A 7,118-nucleotide genomic window follows, 5' to 3' on the forward strand; every position below is an offset into this window, starting at 1 on the left:
CGAGAGATACCTGTGCGAAGACGCTGGTGTATGGAGTAGCGCGCGTTAGAGGCCTTGCATGCTGAACCGTGACTTTTTCTCGCTATCTGCGATCACTCATTTTTTCCCAAAGTCATTGGATTACAGCAAGCAAAGGAGCATTTTTCCTAACGTGCGTGTTTTGGTGAGATTGCGTTTCGCAACCGTATTAGGGAACGACTTCTCAACAGACTGTAAGCGCAACGACTCTTTCTTATTCCGGGGATCACGTTTGTGTTTTGGACTTATTGAATCATCTGCTTGATGTCGGGACTATTGGGCACTGAACTTTGGGGGGTATTTGTTCGTGCATTGTGAAACTTTGTTGTTAATTGTGTGTCGGGCCTTCAGTTGCGCGCCGAGTGGCCGCGAGTTCTTTCATTACAATACAAAGTGAATCAATCTCATATGTTTGGGTTTCTTTCTGTAAGATAGTTTTTTCTTTAATATACACTCTTATTAAGAGGAAGGCAAGGCCTTTTGCCAGTTTTCGTCTGCATTGAGCTAGAATGATTTCCTGCTTGTTAGATCCGCCCGTAACCTTAAATGCGTAGTGGCAATCAGTTCTTTTGAATAAGGGCGATTTGTTACAACTTGCACAGACACGCATAGACTTTGAATGAGCACTCACAGCCTACCACTACCACCTAGGCTAATGTTATGCCTCTATATTTAATGAATTAAGAAGTAGGCCTATGCATTGATCAGGGAAACATTTAGTTTATTTTTCTTTCGGTCCACGGTTCCAGCAGTTGTGCCGCAAAATTAACAGAATGCACCGGGCATATACCTAATCTAGCCTAAAATCGTGGTCCAGTGGACCAGCAATCTACTCGTAGAAGAGGCTCATAGTTTGAAGATCATAGACCATAGATAATTCAGAGAAAGCCTATGCAGTTGCTTTTCGCGGACCTAGGCTAGGTCCAGCACGGCCTGGCACCGGTTCGCGGATTGCCAATCACACTGCCGTTGCAAAGCCTCTGAATGCAGCCAGCTGTCCCGTTTACCGGCAATGCTACAGCGGACTTAAGCTGCCACCATGTGGCGAAAAGTTGCAATAGCCTACATTTCACGCAGCTCTGTGAACGGGAGGCGCGAGTGCCACTTCTAAATGGGACCCACTGGCTAATTCATTCCGCAAACTGCTGACTCGCGAAATGTATTTTAGCAGGTTACAAAACTGATTTCGTGATTCTCTTATGCATTTCGTCCACGTAATAAAATTATCGTGACACATAATTCATTCCGTAAACTGCTGACTCACGAAATGAATCGTAGCAGGTCACAAAGCTGATTTCGTGATTCTGTTATGCATTTCGTCCACGTAATGAAATTATCCTGACACATAATTCATTTCGTAAACTGCTGACTCACGAAATGTATTGTAGCAGGTCACAAAACTGATTTCGTGATTCTTTTATGCATTTCGTCCACGTAATGAAATTATCCTGACACATAATTCATTTCGTAAACTGCTGACTCACGAAATGTATTGTAGCAGGTCACTAAACTGATTTCGTGATTCTGTTATGCATTTCGTCCACGTAATGAAATTATCCTGACACATAATTCATTCCGTAAACTGCTGACTCACGAAATGTATTGCATCAGGTCACAAAACTGATTTCGTGATTCTGTTATGCATTTCGTCCACGTAATGAAATTATCGTGACACATAAGTCATTTCGTAAACTGCTGACTCACGAAATGTATTGTACGTGATTCTATTATGCATTTCGTCCACAGAATGAAAGCATATGTCACTGAATGCATTTCGTAAGTTGTTAAGTTACTATTGCGTGGACGGAATGCCTTCTGTAACACAACACAATACTTCTGTGGACGAATTGAAATAGGATGCACAGAATGATGCGTGTAGGTGCATTCCGTATTTACGTGGACAGAATTACTTTTGACCAAACATTTCGTCTACGACAGTGAATACTGCATTCAGCATTATGTCCACGAAAGGAAAAGGCCACCAGTCAATTTCGTCCACGAAATGATGTGCTCTCTTCAGTGTTTCGTGGACACAATGCAAACCAATTTGTGCATTCCATGGACAAAAGGCGTTATGATGTAACATGGTTTCGTAATGAATATATGTATTTCGTCACACGAAAGTCATTCTGTCCACGAAATAAGGCATGTTACATTTGGCGCCCCATACCGTCACCTCGCTAGCTAGTAAGCCATTTATGGTTCACTAGTTAACTAGTGACATTGACCTACTGCAACTAGTTAACTAGTGAGGTGTTTTGCCTTCACTAGTAAACATGTGCACATTTTTGGCTGTTAACTAGTGAGACCCAAAAGCCTTCAACTAGCTGACTGGTATGCATTTTGGCCTTTACTAGTTAACTAGTAGACATTTCTGGCTCTCACTAGTTAACTAGTTCACACAAATATGGCTCACTAGTTAACTAGTTGACATCATGTACATGACAATTATGCCTGATATCAAGATATCAGAATAAATGCTCAATCGGCTTGCCATAATTATGGTTATTAGTAATAACATGGTTACCACGCCACTGTATTATGCAGGGTCTATTAGTCATTGCACTTGATGGTATTTCCATAAATGAATGCTGGCAAGTAACAACAATTAAATGAAATCCATTGTAATAGTAGAAGAAGCCACTCGACAGGCAAAGGATTGTCACAGGACAATAAGCTAAGACTAAAGTGGATGAGCACCGTCCTCCATAAATACCCATGTTCTTGGCTAGGCTCAGCCTTATCATTCATTACAATTTCTCTCCGAAATTAACGGGGCTTTTCCGATGCCAGCCCTCCCACTCTGCATACATTTCTCTTCTTTCTACTTTCCATCTTGGTTCCTTCTGATCATTAATTACTCTGGAGCACTTGATGTATTTATTTCAGTTTCCTGTTGGAACGGCAAAAGTGGGGCCGCTAGGTAAAGCCAAAAAGTATGGGCCGGAGGACGAGACGAAAGGTAAGTATCTCCATGAATCAATTTTTGCGTTAGCGTATTTGGCTGAGCGACGCCAGGCCTGTTATTTATGGCTGCAGACAGACTCGTCCTGATGGAGCAAGAGTGTGTATAATAGAGGCCTTGGGCACCTACGCCTGTACGACTACTGGGGTGCCTTCTGCAGTGCCACTTCCAATGGAGCTCTCGCCACTGATACGAGTTAAGCTGCAAAGCTAACATCCCCTTGTCCTCACTGCACTTGAAGTGGGGTCATTCCAAACTGCACTCTTTCTCTCTGAGTCCCTCTGTGGTCGATCGTCAACCCAGTGGGACTGTAGTGGATAGTCTCTTCTAACACTGTTCTCCCTTGCATCTGTTTTTGTTGCTCTGAAATAAGAAACAGGAAAAACCGAGGGCATACTGGCCCGTGTACTGAAATCAAGAAGCCTCTGTACAGATTAATGCTAGGCTGCCTCAGGCGCATCATGAACGGCATATGTTGCTTTTCTCATGGCTCTGTTCATTGTATGTTTGACCCAAGCCAATTGTGTTGAGATCTGACTTGCAACCCTACGGCCCCGCGGATGTAGCTGTAAAATATATTTGCATTACATGTTCATTAGCAAGTGTGCAAGTGTGTGTGTGTGTGCGCACACTGCGTGTTGATAGCTAGTGATGGATGCTAATGCATGCTGTCTCACTTGACACGGGCCGCGGCAAATGTGGCAGCGACCAGGCTGAGGTTAAGTGTTCTTATTTATGTGCGCTCCCATTGGGTCAAGCACGGCCATATTTGCATTCATGCGAGGCTTGCGTGTGTTTACGCCGCTGGTGTCTGGGAGGTGAGTGGATTGGATGAGGGTAAGTGTATGCGTTAGAGGACACACTCTTATGCTTTCTTTACTGACAAAGACTACTGACAACATTATCCACCAGCTGAGAAGATGTATGTCTGTGGGGGTCGCTGGTGAGAATGTGAAAAGGCACACTGTAGATTGTGCAATAGATTGTGTTCATCTTTTAGGATTTTATAAAGACTAAACCCATGGGTGGCCCCCTCTCTTTGCCCCACCTTGCTGGACCCGGTCATCCGCTCTCATGGCTTTTCGTATTGCAGATACCAAGATGATGGCCAACTCTATCTGTCACTCCTGCTTGACGACCACACAGTCTCGGTTATGAGATTGTCTCTCTGACAGATCCACATGGATGAAGGAACGTCACCTTCAACTAAACCTGCTCTTCCCAGCCAAACACACCACACATCACATCATCATCAAAATGGACTCCTTATCTCTTGCTCCTCCCACGGTTGCGAGAAAATTTGGGCGTCATGACTGATGACCAACTGACATTTTCTGTTGTTCATTGTGGGCCTACTGTCACATGTCCACAGGAGCAGTTAACTATAGGGACAGGAAATGTAATCAAATGTATACCTTGTCATGTCTTGATTGATTCACTCTCACTACAACAATGGTCTCAAGTCTCATCAAAGTACTCTCAAATCAGCTGACCTCCAATCATGTGATCCATATCAATGTAACCAACTACAAACTAGGTAGCCTATTTAAGTGAAGTTTACAGAGCATTCTAGGAGCCATTCTGTAGTCAGAATCTCCCGCACCACTAAGGTGTTTAGTCATCATCCTCTGAGCTGGTATGTTTATTCTCTGATTGCTTCATATGGTTTCCTAAATGTTCCTTTAACCTGTTTTCGTAACTTTCACATTATTCATTTAGATGTACCTTCTATAATGTATTGGATGAATAGCTTGTATCTGACAAATAAATTGTTATGCTTTGACCCGCATAGTTTTCTAGAATTTCTTTAGATATCCCTCAAAGTTTAAAGGAGAATGTCTCGTTTTAAATGTCAGGGCCCTCGGAAGTCTACCAATGAAGTGTGGAGATACATTGAGCCTCGTAAATGGTGTAAAACAGTGATTTATTTGCATGGCTATGCCGATGCCGAGGCACCACCATTGACCGCCTTGTTGGTAGCATCGGCTAACTAGCGCTAGATTTCGGAGTGCAGGGGACAAGCCGAGATGGGCTATGAGACATACGTTCACACTCGGTATCATGTTTCAAAACACTTTAGGTCAAAATCACACCGGAATTCTCCTTTAAGATGTGCCAGGGGGAACGGCTAGGATTAGTCCCTAGGGCCGTGGGGGCTAAATCAGTGAAAGTAGGCATGCTACAAGGAGAACTGGCCATCGTATTGTACTGTGGTAGGTCACTGATTTTATTAGTAGTCTGGAATTAGACAGCTAACCTTAGCACATCCTGAACCCTCTGTAGCTTCAGTAAAATGTTCTGTCCAGATGAGTATAGTGGTCCAGGCCAGCACTATAGCCTCTGACCAACTTTCACACTAGGATCATTGCTCAGTAAAAGGTGCCTCCTGAATTAATCGGCCGAGGAGGGCCTTGCACACTATTCTTGGGGAAGTTGTGTCTAATTAAATAGCTAGAAGACATTCTTGTAACAGTATCGTGGGTAGGCCTACATCGGCCTACTATGGATAGTAATATTACTTTGACTGAAACTTCTCCATATCTAGCGGGGTCAGAATCATTAGGTTAACAGGGGTTCTATAATCAATTGTTATTTCCAACAGTGCGCGGAAGCTTGACGATTTCCTTCGACCACTCCCAGTTCCCTCATTGGTCCTGACGAGTGACGTCTTATAGGTGTTACCATGGTCGCTCGGTTGTGCCGCTTTGCTCTACTGAATATAAGAGACATCCGGCCGTAGCTACCAATACACCACCCAGCTCCAGAGCTACCCTCCTCTACTTCTCCTTTTGCTATTAGTACTTAAGCATCTGGTAGTCTGATGGTATTTGTCAAATTAGTATTGTATTTATTGGTACACTACGATCTACTTGAATGTTTATTCTCAATTTTAGGTTGCTTTGGATACATTCATAAATGTAAATGTAAATCATTAACTATAAAGATGGCAGAACACGACAATGTCCAGAACACGACATTTACACCATTACACATGGGTGAACACACACACACACACACACAAACACATATCTACAGTATGTAATATCTATGATATTACACATAACACTTAACCCAATATTCTCTATCTTATGAGACAACCGTTGATGATCCCTTGTCATATCCTCTGCTCTCTGCTAGCCAATAGCTACCAGGCAAGGTCTGCTTTCACCACCCAGGCAACTAACTGCAGGCCTTCACAGGGCTTCAGGGCCAATCCACCACACGTACCCCTGTGGCAAATGCCCCACAAACGGTCACATTTCCTGGCCAAGGTTCTCCCCGTGACATTTCAGAAAGCCTCCCCTCCTCCTCCCCCAAACCCTCCTCACCATGTTTCTTAATCTGATATGTCAGGGTTGCCAGATGCAGGATTACAAAAAACTTTGGTACATGCTGTTAGCAACATATGCCTCTGGTTTTCGGTGCAAAGCTGAGGCCTGTCTCCCAAGCAGGAGGAATCAAATGATCCATAACACATTATTCTGTCGTTTGAAAGCGCAGTGTGTGAGTCGGTGAAGTAAGGAGGGGAGTGTTTTTTTTTTATTATTATTATTTCTGTTAGCTCTAGTGCTGTTTCTTCCCTTAGGCCCAGGCTAACATTTGACGCTAAGCGCACTGATGAGGTTTGAGTGCATTCATGTAATTGCCTATGATACTGAGGGCCAGGGATGTCTCGGAGACAAACACATGCACATCTACAGTACGTGGTGAAGACATGGTAGTGTGACTTGCCTGTAAGGCGTCTTATAGTACATCACGACCTTAACAAATGATCTCTTCGATTAAGCCCTAATCCTAAACCTCCCTTAAACACATGTACCCCCCACCCAACTACCCACCCCCCAACACACACACATTACCCCAAAATGGGGCTTTGGTATCAGACCAGTCCTGCTTTCAGCATTGGGTTTGTAAAGTTATTGTTTGTTTCTTTCTTTCTTTCTTTGAGCCGAAATGTAAGCCGGCTAAGTGAAATTTAATTTAATCAGCCGTGATTTTTCACGATTTTACCTTCCAGACCTTGGTCTCCGTCCAGCGGTGTTTTCAGGAGTGAAGCAGCTGTGAGTATGGCGGCCAAGTCCACGTTTTTTTTCCATCTCTGATTTTGTTTGGTTATAGCTTTTTGTTTGGCCAA

The sequence above is a fragment of the Alosa pseudoharengus genome, unplaced genomic scaffold (genome assembly GCF_046254945.1).
Source record: "Alosa pseudoharengus isolate Yale_2024_CS ecotype anadromous, Long Island Sound unplaced genomic scaffold, YU_APseudo_1.1 YU_APseudo_1.1_scf_17, whole genome shotgun sequence".
Lineage (NCBI taxonomy): Eukaryota > Metazoa > Chordata > Actinopteri > Clupeiformes > Clupeidae > Alosa > Alosa pseudoharengus.